This window comes from Choloepus didactylus, chromosome 5, assembly GCF_015220235.1.
Source record: "Choloepus didactylus isolate mChoDid1 chromosome 5, mChoDid1.pri, whole genome shotgun sequence".
Taxonomy (NCBI): domain Eukaryota; kingdom Metazoa; phylum Chordata; class Mammalia; order Pilosa; family Megalonychidae; genus Choloepus; species Choloepus didactylus.
In genome coordinates, this window is record NC_051311.1 from 7,914,786 (window position 1) to 7,936,245 (window position 21,460).

Here is a 21,460-nt window from a genome sequence, read left to right on the forward strand (position 1 = left end):
GGATGTCTTCCAATAGCTTTGGGACGATATCTATTCTAGATTTGTTATACATACACACATACACACACATCAGTATTGTTATTGTATTATTTCTACTTGGTCTTTATTTTATTGCTCTAAAGCTGTTCATTTCTGAATGAAGTATGATAAAGTCTTCCACTATAATTGTATTTTATCAAGTTTTCCATGCAGTCCTAATAATTTTTGCCCTCCATTTTTTAGTTGACTTGTTTGTCCCAAATTTATGATCATACCTTCTTCATAAATAGTCTTCTAATGTTACCAAACAACCCTTTTGTTCTGTTCAGTGTTTGCTACCCTCTCTAAATAGTAATATTTACCACTCTTATCATTCATTTACATTTGTTTAGTATTGTCTTGCACATCTATTTCAACTTTTCTTTGTTAATGTTGAATATGTTTATCAGAAACCCCATATAACTTGTTTTGATCTTTTAGCCCAGTCAGTTGTCTTTGTCTTTTAATGGGAGTATTCAGGCCATTAACATTTAGTTTAACAACCCGATGCACCTGATTTTGCCCCTTCATCTTAATTTGACAGCACATATGTTTATTCTTCTTTAATAGACACAGCTCTTGCTCAGCAAATACTGAACAGTGAGTTGAGATTAGATATCTGTATCTGAAATGACAGTAGAAGCTTCAGTGGCTCCAATGACTTTCAGACAAGTGCAAGTAGCAGAGGACTGGAAGCCACTCCAGAGAACAAGGCTGGGGAGCAGATGTTGGCACAGAGTAAATGGGGAATTTCTAAACAAACAGCAGCACCACAAAAACAGAGCCAAAAATGAAGATCTTAGCATGAGGGAATCATATAGTTGGATCCATTGTTTCATTTAAAAATCCAGATGCCGTTCTTCTTTTGGTTATACTTAATCATGTGCTGTTGACCGCCACAATTTATCCTGGTTTTTTCTTTTAGATGTGTGTCAGTTTTCTTCAGACCTGAACTTCAGGTTTTGGATAGTTGTTGAGAGCCTGTCAGCTTCCTGCTTTTGTGCCCGGCTTTGCCTGCATCTGAGGGTTCTGGGTGTCCTGGGGTGCCGTGGGCTGAGCCTGGAGCTGTGTATCACACCCTGCTCTGTGCAGTCCTTGACATGCCAGATACAACATCCCCTGCTGTGTTGTGATGCAATGTCCAGATCGGGACTATTCCTGGGCTCAGCACCATGTGTTGTCTTTGTATGTCCGGGAAGGTCAGCAAGACGTCTGCCTTGACCTGTGTGGGTAGCTATGCACTTTCAGGTTAGTCTACCAAGCAAATCTCTCCAGTTAGGTCCAGTTTTATTAGGATTTTAGTGTCTCCAGGAATGAGCAAGTTTACAAAACTGGGGACAACCATGCATATGCATTTTGAGTTCAAATCTTCTGTCTGCCTGGGCTAAAATCCTCCAACACTTAGTAGCCATGGAAACTTGCTCAAGCTACCTGGCTCCTGTGAGGCTCACTTTCTTTATCTGTAAGAGGTGGACAGTAATTGTTCTTACATCATATTATGGTTGCAAGGATTAAATGAAATAAACACTGGCTGTTTTAATAATAAAAAAATGTGGTTTTTTTTTAGTTAAAAGAAGTATTCCTTTTCTGTGAGTCTTCTAACTTATGTTTTTTAAGAAACAAAAATGTAGGCCGTAAGTGGTTAAATCCAGCCTCTTTCACCAATGATTTGTATTATATTTTCATGGGCTTTGCCAGTGAGACTTTTTCTGACCTTTGTTATAAATAAATTTACTGAAACAAATTCAAGAGAAAAAATCCTCTTTGCCATCCAAGTCGGTGGCAGGTATGGAAGGACTTTGCTCAGTTTAGAAACAAGAAGCCCATCTGCATGCACTGAGCTGGGATTGTTTAGCGTGGTGCTAAGCGGCTATCAGGCTAGTCCTAATGCTATTAAAGCTGAGTCAGGTTGGTGTTTTCCTCATTTGGGGATGGTAGGAAAAATGTTTACTGGACTGAGCAGCTCTACTCAAGTCTGGGCACGTCTACCAAACCCTTAAATTTGTTGTCCTTATTGCTGAGATCACTGATGCCCAAACTTCCCCTTTTCCCAATATTTCAGGTTTCCCACATCATCAGAAGTTCACGGTGGGTTACCAGTTCCCCTGCCAGCGTCTCCTTCTGCCGCCTGCCACTTAATAGGTTGGTCAGGTTGCTTTCACATCAGAGTTCTGTCATTTTCTACATCTGCCTGACTTTGAGATTCTGACTCTTCTTGTTTCCTCTTTTCCAAGCTTGAATTTAGTACATAAAAGCTGAGATTTTGTCATTTCTTAAATAACCAAAGGGAAGAGCTGGCATAATGCACAAGCACTCTGGCTGCGGAATAAGCTTGCACATTCCGCTCTAATGGGACTTTAAGGAATAACTGGAATTGAGTGAGCCTCCACCCCATCACGGGATTCTGCAGAATCGGATCTGGTTATGTCTTATTTTGGTTTCCTTCACGTTGTGGCTGTGTCCCACTGGCTACAGCTCAAGCCTGGGCTTCGTGTAGAGGCATTTTCATCTCCCAGAAGCAGCCGCTGAACCTCAGCCTCGGAGGAGTGTTCCAGCGCCGGCTGCTATTTTAAAACAGGGAGTCCGAGCTCCCTCCAAGGGTGACGCCCTATTTGTTGACTATGATCTATGGTGATGCAAAACTCCCAGAATATCCGGGTGGGGGGATCCGGAGCATTTCTGATTCCTTCCCTGCAAAGGGCCCTTCTGCTTTCTAGAAGATGGGGCTCTCCCCTCTGCTCTCTCTGCAAAGATCTGGGCTGGCAAAGAAAGGTATAGGGGGTTACGATTTGCTCCTTGACCTGTGGGGACAGCTGCTGTTTGCAGTGGATCTGCTCTTTCAGCTCCTCCTGTTTGGGAGAAGCTGCAGTTTCAGATTCCGCCTCGGGGCGCCTGAAGTGTTTCTCAGTTCATCCCTGGGCACCCAGCTTCCTTCACCTCCCACGAGTTCTGAGTAAGCCTTCAAACCTTTCTTGGTGCCTGGAGGTCAGCAGTCTTGGGCTTGGCCGTGTGAGGTGTGTCTGCAACAAATTTCCAGGGGAGAAGCAGGAATGCTGAGCCCAGTGTTTCCAAGAGTGTTTGTGTACAAATCTGGCAGAAATTTTTGCAGTGTTATGCAAACTGTAGGGAGTCCATACAGTTTGGGGCAGAAAAAAAAAAGTGACGAAAGGATTGCATATCCTCGAGCCACTGACCATTGCCCCAAAGCCAAGAACATAGATCTCAGCGTGATTTCTGGTTACTTACGTAAACTAGATGTGGGAATGTTAGGAAAGAGTTAAAAAGTTCTTAAAGCCTTCTCCAACCACCGCTGCAACTGCAGAGAAAATGCACACACACACACATACACACACACTCCTGTGGGGAACCTGTTTTGCAAGTTTTGCAGGTAAAAAGTAGGAAGGGGGTTGCTGGAGAGCAGAGTGGGAAAGCCTTAGAAGTATCAATTGAAGGTTTTTCAAACCCAAAGTTTTCAAGGTAATTTTATCCTGCCAAGAGAGATGCCTGTGCCACTGTAGGTTTTTCTTTAACCGATTAAGTGCATTGTTAGACAGGGAGGGGCAGATTAACGAATGCCTATAATTTTGATCATTGTTTTCTGCAAAACAGCTCAGGCTTTGAAAGTGAAGCCATCATCGTTCTTGGCGAGGTCTCTGCAAACCACACAAATTACACTGTGCAGAGATCCAAAGCCTCTAAAAAGGTTTCATTAATGAATAATTTCAGACGATTGTTTAAATCTTCGCCTGACAGGTAACTTTGGCATGGAGGCAGGTGGGGTGAGAGTTTCCATGGAGATTCATGATGTCATGCTTGAAAGAGCATGTCAAGACAGCCAATTTCACAAGTAGCTTCTCAAAAAGTCCTATAGGCTAGAGGTAGGTTTTATGCAAATGAAAAGAGTTTCGCTGGGAAAAACTGCAAAAGAAAACAGCAGACCCATGGAAGGGGGGTTTACCTGACAGTCTGAAAGGGTGACCCCAGAGTCCATTAGAGAAGACGACAACTTCCCCAGGACAAAGGGGATTTTCTACTTGAATGCCTCCTCACCTGTGGAGCCCTGGATACGGGTAAATATGCCTTTTTTTTTTCTTATGTATTATCGCAATTAATACAAAACATTTGAGATGTGTTTCCTTGTATTGTTCTCTTGTCAGGAAAGGCAGAATCAATAAGTACTGCTTTCCCACATGGATCATTTGTGCTTCAGGGCTGGTTTTTGAGGACTTTTTTTATTGAATGATCTGAGATTTTTGAATAGAGCTGAAAAACAAGTGATGTTGTGCCTGTGAATGATATAAGAAAAATGCCACAGGTTAGGGTTAGAAGGATGATTTGAGAATTGAGATAGTATATGTATTTTTGGATCATTCCCAGATGTCTTTTTTTTTTTTTAACTCTTAGACCAGACCTTAAAATGGGTGCTACATGTATTTCTCTGTTTTCAAGTTATAAAATGTAAAAAATAACATCCATGCACTATTACAGAAACCGTTTTTGAACATTGCACTGTTGTTTTGTCAAGTGTTTCGGTATGCTTTTCTCGATACAGGAGTTTTACAGGATTAGAAAAATAAAGGTCTTGCTTGTGGAGGGATTCTGGATGTCAGGGAAGGAGTCAGGATATCTAAATTCCAAAGAAGATAGATAAAGGGTCCTTTAGGGAAGGAGGGAGGTATCTGTGATAAAGGTAGTTTTAAAACATGCTTTAGCAAGAAAACCTCCGGGGTAGGCTGTGAGAGACTTTCTGCTGCCATCATCACTAGTTAGACTAAGTAAACATCCCTCCAGCAGCCTGGATGGGACAGAAGTCACCAAAGGGAGCTGGAGCGCTGCAAAGTTAATTTAGAGGGCTTAGTTTGGGGACTTGGGGGTGTGGTCTGAGAAGTTGGGCCCACCAAGTTCGTAAGCTGAAGCACAGAATTCAGTATCATTGAGACACCTGCGAGCTGGGACTGAGGACTTTGGAAACAAAAGCTCCTCCCGAGCAAGAGGGCAGGATTTGCAATGCCTTTAAAACGGTCTCAGGTGCGAGAGCCTCCTGAAACGGTGCTTTCAGATCCTGCAGGTTAGCACCGTGACTACCACTCATGGCAGGACGCTGTGTTTCAATTATTGCAAAGGAACGTGGCCTCTGAGGTCGGAAAGCCTCTGGGCTTGGAGTTCTGACTTGCCCGCTCCCTCGCTGGGTGGCTCCTGGCAAGGAATACTGCAGCTTTGAGCCTCTGTCTCCTCCGTGAAACAAGGGTGACCACAGCAGCCTGGGGACGAGGGAATGAGAAAATCCACGCATCTCAGCTCTCAGCTTTAGCCTTCCCTGTGTCGTGGTTATTTACTCTTTGTATGGCTCTGAATTGTGTGTAAAGTGTTTGCATAGTCTATCTTTCATTTTAACCTTACAACACTCCGAAAAGGCTAGCAGTCCTTTTGTCTCCACTTTACAGACCCGGAAACTGTGGCCACTTGAGAAGATGGCATAAACAGTCCTTCCTCATTTCCTGCATTTTTTTCTCATTTGGGGGTTGCAGAAAAAAATGAATGTGTTTCTGAGATAACTTCCAGCAGCAACAACTGTTTTTATAAATTACTTAAAATCAAAATATTAAGTGCATCCAAGGAGCTGGGATGTTCGTGTTTGTACATTTATTATGCTCTTGACACCTTTCTCCAGATAAGCTTGAGATGTGGTAATGATTTACTTTTTACTGATAGGAGCTCAAGCCACTTCACACACTTGGTATTTTAAATCTTTCTTGCCTCACGTCTTTCTTGGTCCCACCAGAGAAGCCAGGCTCTGCTGGCACATGCATTTCTGAGCAGGATGGCGAGTCCCCAAAGGCCGCTGGGGATGCTTTTTCGGGGTGCGGGAGTGAGTTAGGGGTTTGGCTTCTTTCCTTTGCTTCCTTTATATCCCAGGCCTCAGCACCGCCCTCCCTTGTCTCCATCGCAGACGGAAACACAGCCCATAATTATATTCTACGTCCATTGTATGTAAGAGACAAATATGTTTTTCATTGTGTTATTTTTAGCAGCAGTCTTTCCAGCCAGGGGGAAACAGTCTGTTAGTTCCAGGTTTTTCCTTAATGATCTTTCCAATTTTTCCCATTTTTCCAAGTCAGATTATTCAGACTGTTTAAGTGCCACAGTCCTGGTAAAATGCTTCTAGCAGGAATGTCAGGAAAGCCCATCAGGCGGGGTTGGGGCAGGGTGGGGACCCCCGAGCTGCAGAAGCTGACTTCATCCCATCCTGGGCTCTGGTTTGATGACAATGGTTATCTCCAGGGCAGATCTTTGAGTCTTGAAGCACAACAGTAATTTTTTAAAAATATTTTTTATTAGAGCAGTTGTAGGTTTACAGAAAAATCATGCAGAAAGTCTAGACTTCTCATACACATGCAGTTTTCCCTATTAATATTTCACATTAGTGCAGTGTGTATTAATTGATTTCATTCAAAGTTTCAACCCAAATATGAACCACAATGTGGCCATTTTTAAAGGAGAAAATGAGTTTTGAAATCAAACAGTAATAGGGTGCTGAATTTCCAGATAGGTTTGGAATCACCAGTAAATATGCTTATACTTTTTAACTCACAGACCCTGTCTTAGAAGTCCATTGATGCTTTGCATTACACCTAATTGTTGTGTAGTTCACAGATGATCCGTTGATAGCGAGCAGTGGTCTAGTTGGGTGCTTTGCACCCAGCAGGGTTTAAGGGTGGCTTATTGAGTCATAGAGTTCATGTGCATGGCGAGTGACGAGCTGGCCTGGGTTCGAATCCTGGCTCACCGTGTGAATCCCCTGGAATACAGTGTAGGTATGGTCATATTCCAAATAAAATGTAGCATCTGAATTTTTAAAAAGGAGGAATTATTGTTCTTGAAATATTATATTATTCTCTTTAAAAACCTTTTGGAATTTCCAGAAAGAAATTTCCAGATGGAAAAGGAATTTCCAGAAAGAAAGGCACTGAAATCCCTCAGTGCAGAGGATTGAACTAGAACTTCCCCCCAGGCCAGCCGCTGGGGAGGCAGAGGGGGCTCTGGAGGGGAGGGAAGCCATTTCTAAAAGGCACTGAAGGCTCAGACTCTTTTCACTGCCATTCATCAATTTAACTTGATCAGAAACACTCTGGAGGGGAGTGGTTGCCAAAAACCTATTTATTTCAAAACAAGTCATCCTGAAAAACGATGTCATCCCAGGCTAATTTGTTTTTCTCTCCCAACATGTGGTCGCTGGAGAGTTGAACTGGTGGAGGGGTAGAAGCTTCTGTTCTTGGGCGATCAAGCTTCCCTCCAGCTTTTCTTTCCTTAACTTTTTCTTTAGCAGGTAAAAACTCAATTTACCAGAAGCTGAAAGTCCCCAGGGGACCCAAGTTTGGGATCTTTGTTATTGTGAGTTGTAACGCACAAGCAAGGCTGAGCCTCTGGATTCTGGCCATTTTTGTATTTCAGAGTAGAATTTCCTTGCCATTAGTCCCAGTATCGATGGCTTTCTCATAAATTTCCAGGCTGTTGCATTTAATATGTATAGATGTCAGTAAGGGAAAATATGAGGGAATGGGATTTTTTCCCTTTTTTTATGGAGGCACAGTATAGAGGTAGAAAAAGATTCTGAGGTTGTTAAATCTGCCATCCCTTATAAAACCCAAAGAATTTTTTGTGTGTTTTGAAAGTACATATAGACTCCTTGGGTTGCAAGATCTAATGTGCTCCCCTCCTTGGGGCATGGTGAAAATTGTGTGGCGCTTGGGCAGCTGGAGGCAGAGGAAGCTGTGGGCTCTGATGAAAAGAATGGAATTAAAGCGCCTTAGGGGCGAGGAGTCAAGGGCAAAGGATGGGTGCTGGGATGAGCTTCTGCCTGACCACAGAGAGCTCTGCTGCTTTTCCTCTGTAAACAGATGCAATGTGCTGCAGAAAGAAGTTAGAACCGCCTCGTTGTGTGGATTACAAAACAGATGCAAAATATGACTCATTTTGAAAAGTGCGTCTCTAGAGATTTTCCAGAAAGGAAGGCACAGCTAATTTTACGTCACAGCTTGAATACAGTCTGTCCAAGGCCAAGGTGTGGGATGACTTTCCTGGCCCCTTACATTTGGGGATTCTGGATTGCGGTTTATTTCTGCACCCTGTTGGTCACTGCATCGGACTTTTAACTTCCACCCCTTCCTGCTTGCCCGCAATTGAGCCTCAGGATTGCTGTCAGGATTCCAAGCTGCCTCCCATCTTCACCTTTACTAGGGCCGGGGCGTGTGGACGATCGTCTGGACCCCATGAGAAAGCCGGTCCTTGGCCTCTCAGATCACACAGGACCCCCTCACGGAGGTGTTTGGTCGGTCCATACTGTGGCACCATGAGCTTTCTGGAAAATACTTCCTTTGGCCAGGATCTCTCCACATAGAAGCAGAGCTGGCGAACAGGCCACGCGTGTTTTAGAACGGCTGCGAGCGCACAGGTGCAAGCAGACCCCCGTGGTTTTCAGTCTTTGACATCGAGGGTGTTTGTAAGCACCTTGGAATGCGACGTGGGCCTCGTATCACATTTTCATCGTTGTCTCAGAAGGGAAACATGCCACAGCCTTTGGACTGCTATTCCAGACAGATGCTGTTTTGTTTTTTTTCTTAAATCGCCTTTGAATTTTGCAGAAAGAAAGGTTGTCAGTGTTCTCTCCACCAGATAGTTCGGTTTATCTGTAATTTATATGAATCCCTTTTCAGGCTAGCGTAAGATTGCAGACGAAAGCAGCGCCAGCCGACTGCTTCGTAGAAGACAGTTTTCAGTTGCTTCTTTGTGGAGTGTGTGTGCACGTTGATGATGAGTGTCACGCAGACTCTAATTTGGAATTCTGTCTCCTCAGAGGGATTGTAACAGCGGCCCCATTTGTTTTTAATTGCCCTTTTAATTGCCCTTTAGATTGCTCCCCCCTGCCCAGGACTGCAAGGCCAGCTTCATCTCTGTGCATACTTGCATATCTGAAGGACAAATTCCTAGACGTCAGATTGGATTTCTAAAGCTGCAAGACATTGCCCATTTTTCTCTCTGAAACACTCACCAATTTACTCTTTCCCTATGAGTGTGTGAGTGTATGTTAGGGTACGTCCAGATAGTGCAATTCACTGCGGCCATCCCAGTTAACGGAACAGAGCCTGTATGTTGGTACAGATGCAAAACCAACATCTGTGAAATAAACAGTACAAGTTCCAGAGCAGTGTACACAGTGTGATCCAACTTATTTTTAAAAGGGTGCCTCCTGTTTGTATGAAAAAGCATTTAAAAAGCAAAACAAAACAAAACAAAAAACCATTAAAAATTTCTAGAATGATACCCAGGAATCTGGAAAGAAGGCTACTGAGGATGGAAGCTTATATTTTTTCTATGGTTTATCTTTTTTATATTTTTTATTGTATGCATATATTATTTTATCATATGAGTATCTATTTTAAAATTTAAAAAAAACAACAAAAAAAAAACTACTCTAAAACAAAAAGAAGCCCCAATATGTAGCTTCTGTTTTTCCAAGTAAGGCCCTGGTTGGCCAGCAGTTTCCAGGTGGGTTTAGAAGGTGACTTTCCCACCCAGCAGCAGAGGTGTGCTTTGATGTAGTTGTCCTTTGAAGGATGGAGTGATTCTCTTTTAACTTCTGTGTTTTGGACATGGTGACTTCTGACTGCTTTCATAGTCTTGTCCCCAGCAAAGTCTTCCCTAAACAATTATATTCCAGTCGGGAGCCACCTTCGTCAGGAAATGCTGTTTTGGGTTCTGAACACCAGGTGTGTTTGGTTCACAAATATTTTAAAGCTGCCTGAACTTTGCAACAAAAGCACAATGAATTCACCTTCCTGGGCCAGGGCATCTCCTGGACTGTGATTCAAAACGCTCACTTCAAATTCACAGGAAAATACTTGATGACTAAATCACACCCCCTGCCAGTTTTCCAAGAATCAGTTTTGGATAAGAGCTACTTAGGCTTTTCTGTTAGGTCTGAAATTACATAACTTTCATTCAGTTTCCTAGATGAAAATAAAACTGAACAACCTGTTTTAATATACAGAATATCTGGATTTGAAAAGAATATGAGTTTTTATCTTTCACAGCCAAGTAAAAAAGGTAAGTTGAGAGGAGAAGACACACAGTCAGGGGCTGTCTTTTCAGAGAAAGAAACAACACTTTTTATACTCCAGAAACACCAAAGAAAGCCTTAGATCCTGTTTTAAACTGGAACTCCTTTATAATCCAGATCTATAGAATGTATTAGCCACAGTGCCGGGGTGTGGTTTGTAAGTTTCTTGCCCACCAATCGGTACATATCTTTACTGTAATTAGACTTTTCTTCCTTTCTCCTTCTCAAACACTGCTTTTGAAACATCACATTTTTCCAATGTAGTTTTTTTTTTTAATTCGTGAACTATCTCAGTTCTGCACCTAACTGCAAATATTTGCAAAAGACAACAAATGTCCCTTAATGTGGTATTTTGTGAACAAACATAAGCCTAACATTAGTTGGTTAACCTAAAAAATAATGGGAAATAACTGCTCAGAGGAAGATGGATAGAACCAAGGCTGAGACATGCACAGCAAGGGAAAGCTGTAATTTAAGCAATTCCACTCAAGAGAATTTAATTACTGTAGCCTCAGAGTGGTGGCAGGTTCCTTTTAAGCCAAATTGAACTTTGTCTATGTCATTAGAAAAATGTACCCAATTCTCTATATCGTATGTAAATACAGTAGTTTCTTCCTCCAAATCTCAAATATAACTGGCTTTTTAAGACCCATGCATCAAATATCAATTGCCTTTTTTGCATGCCAGTTTAGTACGCTGCAATAAAAAATTCCTTGTATGCATTCAAACTACTGCAAATATGTAACTCGAATTCTTATAAGTATTTATTGACTAACTATATCCCAGAAGCTTTCATGCAAATCATATAATCCTCTAAAAAACTCTATGAAAGGTGAATAAGGAAATGAAGGCTCAGAAAAGTCTAGACAACAGAATGGAGATCTGACTCAAGCTTGGGGTGTTTTCCTTGAACCCCAAAAGTGTTTGCTTCTGAAAACTGTTGCTCATTGGGTGCTGTTGGATGTCCAAACAGTAAGTTCTGCAGGAAATGGTTCACTTTTCTTTGGTAGCGTCTTCCTTGCCTCCCGCCTTTTGTTGCCATTGCAATGATACACCAAAGGGTGGAATTGAGGAGAGTGGACTAGCAATCAGTTTACTAGCTGAACTTGCAGAAAAAACAGTGGAAAGGGAGAGGCCAAGTGTACGTTTGGAGTCAAGGCTGGAGATTATTGTCAGGAATGTCGAAAACATTTATTAAGCAACCGTCTTCCTAGAGTTACAAGAAGAAAACAGATACGGAGATCGCATCATCCCCAGAAACCGGCGTTCTGTGACGAGACCAGCTCAGTGGTCGTTTGTGAATCCCACCCCTTCAGCCCCAGAAGAGGGGTCTGGGGGAACACCTGACTCACAAAACGGCAGTGCTCCCACACTTTGCACAATGACCCCCCAAACACGCTGCTCCCACGGCCTCTGTTTCCATGGGTGATTGTCAGAGTTCTCGGGATCAAAAGCACCCAGTGGCACCCCTCATGCAGGCGGGAGCAAGCCCAGATGGGGGTCCCCAGTCTGGGGCCAGGTTCTCCACCCAGGGAGGCATTGTGATTGGCCGTGGATGGCTTAAAACATCTTCCTAAGCCACTCAGACTTTGTAGTGAGGGGTTTTTCCATAAAAACAAATTTCTTATCTCCTGGAGTTGGGGAGTGGTGATCAGATGATGGAGAAACATCAGACCCAGATTTCCTCGGTACAACATCTGCTGGAGACAAGTAGTGGCTGCTGCTTTTAGATGGGGTGTGGGTTCTCCAGTTTTCCCACTTCCTGTCCCATTGACCCCTATCGCAGACACTAACCTTACCCCAGACTTCCTGCAGGCCTCTGTGGGGGGTGTGGTGGTGAGGTGGGGGCAAGTTGTTCCCAGCATGGGGGCCTGTGTAAAACACCTCCCCCAGCACTGGTCAGCGACTCTAATGGAAGCATCTCACAGAACATTTGGGGGGAAGGTATCAGCCGCCGCCCAATCAGTGCCTTAAATATTCAGAGGTTATTCTAGAGCTCCTGCGGACAACATCCCAGTTTTATGGGAAAGGAAACTAAAGCTGAGGGAGCCCACTTGACCCAGATTACTCAGCAGCTTGAAAGCCCACTGGTCTAGAGCTGGTGGCTCTCCACTGACCCACGAAAAGGCCCCACAGTGTGGTTTTGAGGATTAAATGTGGGAAAGTGCTTTATGAATTTTTAAGTGTGAGAAGGAGGCAATTTTGATTAGGCTGAAGATGACACAGCTACTTGTGATAGTTGGATTTAGGGGAAAAAAATAACTTTTTCATCCATTCATTCATTCATTCATTCATTCATTCAGCATGGACTGACTGAATGAGTGTCCGCCTTGGACAGGCCCGGGGCTTGGTGCTGGGAACGTGCCACTGGACAAGACCCAGAGGGCCACTGCCTTCCTAGAGCTGAGAATCGAATGGGGAAGGCGGAGAATAAAACAGACACATGGAAAGCAGTGCCAAGGAGCAAATGAAAGTGGAGCAGGAGAAGGAGCCAGTCTTGCAAACAGCCGGACACAGAAGGGGCTGAAGGAGTGGCAGGTTTAGAGCCTCCACAGGGGGAGAGGACTCCACAGATGACCGCAGAGAGGTGATCAGGGCTCAGTAAGTGACGATAAGGAGTCAGGATTTGATCCTTCATGTAGTGCACGAAGTTTAAGTAGAAGAGTGATCGGATATTTTAGCTTTTGCTCAAGCAGAATTTCATGCAGAAGCCCCTTTGGTTGCTTGGGTGGATGGGTGGGAGTTGGGGGCTTTTAACTAAGCCTGCCTCCCTGTCTCTGTGGCCAACCCCAGAGGGACCTCTTGAACTCCAGGACCCTACACCCTGCCCCATCCAGGCAGTTTACAGTTTAAAAAGGATGGAAATCCTGAGGGATCTGTGACCTGCTGTCCAGGGTCCCAGCCCATGTCCAGAAGCACCTTCCAGAAGCCGAAATAGGTTCTCTTTCCCTGTTCTCAGCACTTTAGTTGGCGCTCTCACATTGAGTGCCCACTCCTAGATCACTACAGTGTTTCTCTCGATCATAGAAAAAGGAATAGTTTGATTCAGTAATGTCTGAAGTGGGACATGTGCTTCATTTGTCCCTGAGTTTGGAGTTTTCCAGTGATGCTGTGATACTTTTAACCTTTGCCTTTTTATCTGCTCCTAACTAAAAAAAAAAAATCACTAATACATAGTTCAGTCTGACTCAGGGAGTCTTTTTGTTTGTTTTGTTTTACTTTGTTTACAGTGGTCACTTTAAACCAAGACGTTCTCAGCAGTGGAAGCCTTAGCTTCCTCATTGGCTGACTCAGCTCCCCCGGACGCCTGGCTCAGCCCGGGCCCTCGGAACACACCAGTGAATGTTGGCTGGACAGACGTGCAGACGTGTGTCCACAAGCATCTTTAACCGTGGGCACTGTTCAGTTCGGGCTTGTTCTTAAAAAGGATGGAAATGCTGGGAAGTAGGTTTCGTTCGGCTCCCTTGTTTACAGGTGAGGAAGCTGAGCCTCAGAAGTGAGTGAACTGGGTAAACCTCGAGCCCCTTGGGGCCAGCCCTGGGTCTGTTTATTCTGTTGTTCTGTACATTCCGACCTGGCATGGTTTGGAGGCAGATACGGCCACAGAGGAAGCAACCTGCCATGACTGCAGTTTGACAGAACACTGGTGTTGAGACCGTTGGCAATTTGGATTTTGCCACATGATGGCTGTTCTAGCGTCTTAGCTGCCAAACTACCATGCGGTGGGTTGGCTTAAACAATGGGAATTTATGGGCTCATGGTTTTGAGGCTTGGCAGATCACCTTGATGATGCTTTCTCCCAGAAGACTCGGCGGTCTGGGGCTGGCTGGCAGCCTTGGTCCTTGGATTTTCCATTATGTGGCAACACGCATGGTGGCCTCTCCTGGATTCTCGGTTCTGTTGACTCCTGGCTTCCGGCTCTTCCCTGTGGCGTCTCTCTCCATCTGACTTTCACTCTGCTCATAAACATCTCCAGTAATCTGGATTAAAGCCCACCCTGATTCATTTGGGCCACACCTTAACTGAGGTAACATCTTCAAGATCCTATTTATAGTAGGACTACACCCATGGGAATGGATTAGTTTAAGAACATGTTTTTGTGGGCTACATGGCTCCAAGCTACCGCAATTGCAGAGATGTGATAAAGCTATTTCTATGTGAAATGTGGGCTTAGAATTCAGTAAAGCTCTGATCCTAATTTGAAACTGCGTGTGCTTTAACCCCACTTGCACATGATGTTATCCAGAAGGCCCTTCCCTCTCCATTGTGCACTTGCAGTTTCTTTAATCAATGGTGATGGGCTGAGCCGGCTGAGAACTTTGGAAAAGAGACCCATTCTCACTCTCATTTTTGGTGCCCACATCCGGATTTACCTAAACCCCACCCAGGCTGCCTTTGCGTAGCCATGAAAAACCGGTATTTTCTATCCATGAATCACACTGCAAATCCTGTGCCTTGGTCTGCAAGAGGTTCTCTGGCCGGCTTGCTGGAAGATGGGCCCAGGGCAGGGTGCTCTGAGGGTGGAGGGGCAGGGTCCTGCCACTGGGGCGCCGGGCCTTTGGCTGCCCTGCTGAAGTTGAAGGCCCAGCTGATACCCAGCTCGTGGATTTGGATATGGAGCCGACAGGTCGACCTCCCGTAGAAAGGGCCTGGATGGAAAAAGGCATCGCATGTTTCTGCTGTCGGGGACCCTGTCGTGTGCCAGACAGGAGCGAGGTACAGGCGTGGCTCAGTTCTGGGGGGGTGGCTGCCCTTCCGGGCTCTCGGAAATGCTTTGTGGGCTGGTTCCTGACTACCTGGGCTCACCTGGGAGGGACCTCTCTGGACCGCTGATTGCCGAGCGACAGCCAGAGAGGCCGGTGGGTTCAATTATGCTTCCAAAGTCGAGACTGATTTGTCTACGGGAGGTAGACCCCGCTTAATGATAATGCAATTGCTTTGCTTTAATCTGAAAAATGTCTTTAATTTTCTGTACAAAGGCAGGAAGCATTTTTCTTTGATTATATAGAAGGTTTCTGGGTAAGGTGGAACCCTCGTTACTTGGCCGGACTCTGAAATAATGAGGAGTCTGCAAGGTCCTGATCTGAAAATGTCACAAAGTCAAGAAATCCAAAAACCAGAAAAGCTGCTTTCTCTCCTTCAGCCTCTCCCTTTGGTTAAGTGCTCCTTCCAGCACATGCAGCTGCTTCTGAACTGCCAGGTACAGCTTTCCTGAGTGCGGATGAGGCTCGGCATGTCCCGGCCTGTCCCTGCATGACTTAAACCCTGCACCAGTTACTGGGGATCTGCCGGGCCCCCTAGGACCGTCCTGGGGCTTGGGCAGGGTGGCTCAGCCTTTCCCACGGCTGCAGAGGTTCACCAACCTGCTTTCCACGAGGGAAACATTTTCAGACAGCACAGGCAGGACAGGGACTCGGGCTGAAACCCACAGAAAGAAAAAGGGAAAACTTCAAAAATGAAAGGCCCTAAAACAGGAATTCATTTCATGGGTGTTTGCGTCTGATCTCTCGTTTCATGTGCCTGACTTCCCTTGGCCAGAATTAAGATGTTTCGCAGAGAAACCTCAGGAGTGTACGGAGGTTTAACAGTTACTGAGTTTAATGTAGGAAAAGAATGGGGGGGGGGATTTCCTGAAGGAACTAACTGTGCTTTCAAAAAGCATGGGTTTCAAATTTTAATGGAACTATTGGCAAATTTTAATGGAACTTTTGTTGTAGTTTTGCTTCGTGTTGGAGAAGTCAAACATTTTGGTTCCGGTGGTGCTGTTGGATTGGTCTTGGAGGCTGAGCCCACAGCCCAGCACGTTTGTTTGGACCACTGAGGTGAGGGGGATGCCGAGCTGGACGCAGAAGGCGAGGGGGCCGAGGTATGAGATGATGTGTCCTTGGAGAATGACTGCAGAATAAGATGCATAATAGGGCCCTGGGAGGGAAAAAAACAGGCTGGTCATTTAGATGGCGGCAAGGAAATGAAAATTAAATTGCTTTTCTTTACTCTGAAAAATGTCTTTAATTTTCTGTACAAAGGCAGGAAGCATTTTCCTTTGATTATACAGAAGGTTTCTGAGTAAGGTGGAACCTCCTTAACCGCCCGGACTGCAATAAAGAGGAGTCTGTGGGGTCCTGATTTGAAAATGTCACAAAGCCGAGAAAACCGGAAACCAGAAAAGCTGCTTTCCTCCCCTTCACGCTCTCCCTTGGTTAAGAGTTCTTTCCAACACACGCAGCTGCTTCTGAACTGGGGCTTAGGAACAGAAAACAAGACATTTCAGACAGAGAAGAGCAAAGAAGTTTGGGTCCCTATCAATGGATGGAACCGATAAGATGAGGAAACCACTTTTTCCCGTAAGATGGCGTGACGTGTCCTCCCAGGACGCAGGGTTTGCGAGCACTCTATTTTGGGCCCTTCTGTCTCGCTCAGGTGTTCCAACGCCTTTTAAAACGTTGGCATATGAGGAAATCAGAAGGAAGCTCTCACTTGTTACGGAGGTGGCTGGCGAGACGCACCAAGCTCTCTTTTGAGGGAGGAGGTGGCGCAGGGGACCGAAGGGGGACTCGGCCGCTTGGGAAGTCCCTGAGCTGACCCAAGAGGGCTCTTGGGATTCGCCAGACACCTGAGCATAGCCCAGACCTGGGGCGGGACCCTCCCGCCTCCCCCTTCTCATTCTTTCTCTCCCTTTGACCCTAGAGACCCTCGCCCACTTAAGTCTTCCCATCCTTGATCTGAGAATCAGAATAACAGGTGCACCCACCGTCATGTGCCAGCTGAAGAGGGCGTGGAGGCCGGGGAACCCGAGGTCTTTCCCACGTCACCCCAGCAAATAGTAAAAGATCTGTGAGTGGGACTCGGGCTTCCTGAGAACAGTTTTCCCCCAGCTAGTGACCATGTGGAAAGGCAGAAGGATATGGACACAGCGGGATAACTTCAGGAGTGCCCAGCGAGTCGGACATGCCCCCTCTGCGTCCCCTGCCTGCAAGGCCCTGACTTCTGTCAAGCCCAGACCTGGTCTGGCCCCTCCTGACTGTTCTTCCTTCTTGTCCTCTGTGGGCCACTCAAGGCTGCACGTGGCACCTGAGTTGTGCCCCTCTGGGTGACATGGTCACCCACACTGTGCATGACGACACATGATATCCGTTACGAATGTCACGTGCCACACAGTCCGATGGGGAAGGGGGCAGGGATGCCGGAGAAAGGGGGAATTTTGTGTTCTCTGGACTCCAAATGTGGAGACACATATGCAGCACACATATACACATGCATATGTGAATTCATACATACACACATGCATACACATGTACACGTGTCCACGCATGCACATACACACATGCACATAAATATACATAAACATACGCACAAACATGCACACGTGTCCACGCATGCACATACACACATGCACATAAATATACATGCACACACATGCAAACATGCACACACATGCAAACATGCACTTACAAGCATATACCTATATATACACATGCACATAAATACACACACACAATGGGACAGGATATTTGAAATCCTGACTGGGTTTGAAAATCTGAGCCAATTTAGGCCTAAGCAAAAGGTTGAGTCCCTGAAAGCAGATTTCCTACAGATTCAGGCCGAGAAGCAGGGCTGGTGTTTGTGGGAGCCCCGTCTGCCAAGGCTGAGCTTTCCAGTGGCTTCTAGCAGAGCCAGCCCGAGTGGGCGCAGAGCACCAGCAGCGATTCACTTCCATCTGGGGCTCATGTTTTAATGAATCTGGGGACGCTTATCGGCACAGCATCAGCACGGAAGTGATAGCTTTTTCCAGCAAGCCATCTCCCCTCAAAGCCCCGGGCTCAGGGGTGGCTCAGCGGAGACTAACTTCTGTCTGAGCTCACAGCATTGCATGTGTGGGGAGTTAAGCTGCTTTCACACTGTTCGACTGTGATGAGATTCCAGCCGAATCCAGAGACTCCGGTGGCGGGCGACAGAAGTGTTTTTTTAGAAATAGAATGATTTGTCTGGGTATCTGTGTTTGTGAGCCTTCCTTTAAATAGGAAAATGAGAGAACAGGTTTCTGCAACTTAAAACCTGGCAGTTTCTTGTGGTCTTCTCCTCACTGAAAGGAGGTTTGCAGAATCACCTGGAATTGCCCTAATATGAACTTTGTCTTAAATCCGTGGTGCTGTCGGTGGGCCCGGTTCAGGCGTCTGATCTGGAGAGTCCTGGAGGGAGACTGTGTTTTCCCCACATCCTCACTCCGGGAGCCTGCAGACTTGGAGCTGGCCGGCTCCTGGGCATCCTGCTGGGGTCCCAACCCCAACTGCCTGACCTTAGGCCCCCACTTCCCTCCCCCTGCTTCTCTCCCAGCTGGAGGAAGAGGAGGAGGGGACAGGAAAAGCAGACCCACCTCCTCTTCCTTCCCAGGCCCCTCGGCCCAACCCCCAGCACACAGGAGTTGAAATCCTTTTTCCTGTGAAACTGGATCCTGGGATGTCAAAAACTGGATTCCTAAGGCCAGCCCATCCTGCTCCTGTGTTTGGGCTCAGTTGCCAAACAGAGCTCAGGTGTCTAAATTTGGATTTTTCCCATGGCTTAAAACCTGGCCCCGCAAATCTGTCCCCTGTAGAAAACTGTGGGGGGCCTACCTCGGGTTTGTTTTTCTCACCCTGTCGAGAAAACACAAAGGTTTAAGCCTTAGTTGTGAGAACCCAAGAAGGAAGGGAGAGAATTGAGATCTCAGCACTCCCGGTGTAGAATTGTAAGCGTGGGTTTTGCACATGAGCTAGGAAAATGGGAGTTGAGTGTGATCTCTTTGAAGGATTAGGAAGGGGGTGCAAAAATGGGCAGTGATCCTTCCTGCAGTATGTTTGGTGTGGGTCCCTTAGAAAGTCTCTCTGAAAGGGGTCCGGGAGCCTCTGACCGTGGGCATACCATTAGGAACAAAACGCAAAGCGTTCCTGATCCAGATAGGGCCAATCATGCCATTTTCACATGCAAATTATATCATAAATTACATGCTGAGAAACACCAGCATGTTTTAAAAGACAGTTTTGAGATATAAAATAGTCTAAAAACAGATCTACCTAGAGTACACAGCTTTCTTCTGGTCTTGACGGAAACTGGAAAGTACTAGAATGTTCTTTCCTATGAGTTGAGGTGCCTGTTCCTTACCTGGATTCCAGGACGGGAGGAGGAGGTGATGTAGTAGTAGCTTGAGAGTGTTGGAGATTCACGGGAAAAGACCTCCTTCCAGGTGAGACCCTGAAACAGGGCCATAAGGAGTAAATAGTTGCTGTGAATTCTGGGCAGTGGTCAATACCTCATATCTGTTACAGATCAATACCTCTCTGCCATTGCATGTATATATATATATACTTCTCCAGGTGACTGACTGCTCTTGGCTGTAAAGGTTGTGCCTCCTAAACTACTTGTATGGAATTTGACACCTGCCTTCCAAATCATGGCCATTTCACCATTGTGATTTTTTCCATTGCGTCCATGGGAAACAGGTCCTGGGTTCTAATTCTGTGCTAGGAGCTTGGCGAGTGCGTCTCTCCCAGGCTGATGGTGAAGGCTGGGGGTGGGATTCTGGGGGTGGCTGAGGTGCGGTGGGGGAGCATGATTCTGCCCTGAGGGGACGGGCTCTGGAGGGAGGGCTTCACTGAGTTAGGGCTGCCTGGGGGTTGTGACAAGCTGAAGAAGAAACGCCTGTGGTGGTGTCAGATCAGAAACAAATCCAGACCTGGTAGGGAGAGGCTTTATTCCAGAGGATTCCTGCAAGGGGGGAGAGGGCTGTTCGAGGGGGGCTGTTGCAGTGGGGAGAGCGGGCAATGCTCTCCGCTCTGACCGCATGGTCTGCAGGCCTCGCCAGGGTTGGCAGAAAGGTTTCTCTTGTGCGGAGAGGAGAGAACTGGGTGTGGGAGGTGGGAGGAAGGCTGGCGTGATGAGACAGTGATCTGAGAATGCTGGGTGCAGGGGCAGCCTGTTTTTGGGGGGGCACCCTTGAATTCAGGGGTCTGGAGGAAGGACAGAAGCTTAACAAACGTTTGGTTCCCGAGCATTTTGTTCCTATAGATGAGTGGGCACAAGCAGTGCAGCTGATCATTTTTGAGGCAAAGAATGAGAGCGTGTTGGGTCTGGGTCTGATCTTGTCGCAGGTAAACGGGGCATCCGTGCGTCTTTGGTCATGTGCTGAGGGATGGTTCTTTGCAGTATGTTGTTCCCAGAATACACAGGGTGGGGGATTTCTTCAACTTCACTGTTGGGGTCCCTGCTACCAGGCATTTGGCACGGAAAGGATATTTGCTGAGCTGCCAGCTAGGAAAAAAATCGACGTACAAGGATCACTGTAATTTATGGATCTCTGTCACAGAATTCAGCCCCATTTCAGTTTTCACAGAGGATTCAGGGAGGAAAAGGTGACAAAAATGGTCAAAGCCATGGAAAGGTTAAAGGAATTGGGGTTATATTGAAGAGAAGGCTAAAGGTGATATGTTCATTGCCCAGAAGTTTCCGAAGGAATGCTGTAAGGGTGAATCAGACGTCATTTCATGTGTGCACAGAGCACCACATGCGAAGACAAGGGCGTCGAGGCTAAATATTGGTCGATCAAGTCTCGGGAGCCTTAAGCGGTCAACGCTTGGCACCTGTCACCCAGTTAGGTAGATAGGTTGTTGCTGTTTTAGAGGTTCGGCAGTTATCTGTCTTAAGGAGTGAACATTGTAAAGTGGGAGTCCCCCTGAGGATCCTTAATGATAAAAGTCCTTATAAAAGTGCTGTTGGAAAAGCCCCGTTCAGTAACTTTCATATCTGGCCAAGGCCCACTGGCGTGAAGAGTCACACCCTTCACCTGGGTGTCTGACGGGGCCTTGCGTTGCCTGGGGGTCGTCCACCTGAGGCTGTTGACTTCCGACTCCCTGTCCCAGACACAGCTGGAGCCGTGCAAGTGCGTGAGTGTGCAAGTGTGCAAATGCATGCTGGCACTCTTCTCAGAGCCTGCACACTCTGCCAGCCTCTTCCTGCTCCCATTTCTTTCCCTTTCCTCCTTCCCTCCTCTCTCTGTGCTTGTGTAAATACACCCAGTGGAATCCCATCTGTTTATAAATTGTCCAGTTGTCCTTCCATAACGATGACCCAGTCCTCCCCTCGTTCCCGAGTGGCTGCGAGGCGTCTGGATGCAGGTGGCTTGGAATTGGCAGTGTGCAAAATGCTTGAAAACAGAGGCTTGGGCCACTCTGCTGTCCCACCCCGAGCTGTCGCCTCGTCCCCACCTCGGTGTCTGTCCCCGCAGGAGAACGTGAGTGTGTCCCGATGTCCTCCAGAAGGATCTCTGGGACCTCAAAGGCCTGAGCTTGCCCA

General features: G+C 46.3%; 1 protein-coding gene across 12 annotated transcripts in view; it reads left to right on the top strand.

Annotated features, from left to right (window-relative positions):
• The window catches only part of KIAA1217 (KIAA1217 ortholog), a 767,824-nt gene that overhangs the window by 483,926 nt on the left and 262,438 nt on the right, over positions 1-21,460 (top strand). The window contains exon 1 of one of the 12 annotated variants that reach the window (XM_037837858.1): positions 2,076-4,088. The exons of the other annotated variants lie outside the window; for them this stretch is intronic. The gene's annotated coding sequence lies outside the window, so the exon portion shown is untranslated. Of the gene's footprint in view, positions 1-2,075; positions 4,089-21,460 lie in introns of those variants that run through there. 12 annotated transcript variants of the gene reach the window in all.